General features: G+C 49.4%; 1 protein-coding gene across 1 annotated transcript in view; it reads left to right on the top strand.

Annotated features, from left to right (window-relative positions):
* The window catches only part of LOC119587112 (superoxide dismutase [Cu-Zn]-like), a 12417-nt gene that overhangs the window by 1476 nt on the left and 10350 nt on the right, over window positions 1-591 (top strand). The window lies entirely within an intron of this gene.

The raw sequence follows: 591 nt of genomic DNA, 5'->3' as shown, positions 1-591 counted from the left end.
ATTCGAAACCCTAAAAGAAATTCCCGTCGCCTGGGAATAGCGTTGGCCAGGCTGTACCATCGTCTAGGGGACAGTGGAAGGTGAAGGGATAGGGGAATCGAGCACCAGAGGAGTGGCGGACGAGGAGACTATCTGGGAGGAGGGAAGGGCGGTGTATGGGGGAGGGGCGCTACATGAAGGGGAGGGTGATAGATGAAATGGGGAGGGGCGTTAGATGAAGGGGGAGGGTGAAAGACAAAGGGGAGGGAGAGGTGTTAAGCAAAGGGGGCATTAGAGAAAGAGGGGGGGGGTGGAGGGAAAGGATATTAGACGAAAGGATTGATAGACGATAAAAGAAAAGGGGGAGAGGGGGAGGGGCGTTAGATGGGATAGGCGATAGAACAAAGGGGGGGAACACTAGACGAAGGGGGGAAGGTGAGGATTCAGAAGTAGGGAATGGTAGAAAAAAAAAGAAATGGCCGAAGGGTGTTGGGAAGGGTACGAGAATGGAACACCAAATAAATAATATAATTGAAGATAATCTTGTACCCAAATGACAGAAAAGCAAAGAGTAATGATCAAGGTCCTGGTTAAAGGAATATGAAAACAATA

The sequence above is a fragment of the Penaeus monodon genome, chromosome 22 (assembly GCF_015228065.2).
Source record: "Penaeus monodon isolate SGIC_2016 chromosome 22, NSTDA_Pmon_1, whole genome shotgun sequence".
Lineage (NCBI taxonomy): Eukaryota > Metazoa > Arthropoda > Malacostraca > Decapoda > Penaeidae > Penaeus > Penaeus monodon.
Note: the sequence above shows the minus strand (reverse complement) of the source record. Positions and strands in the feature narration are given on the sequence as shown.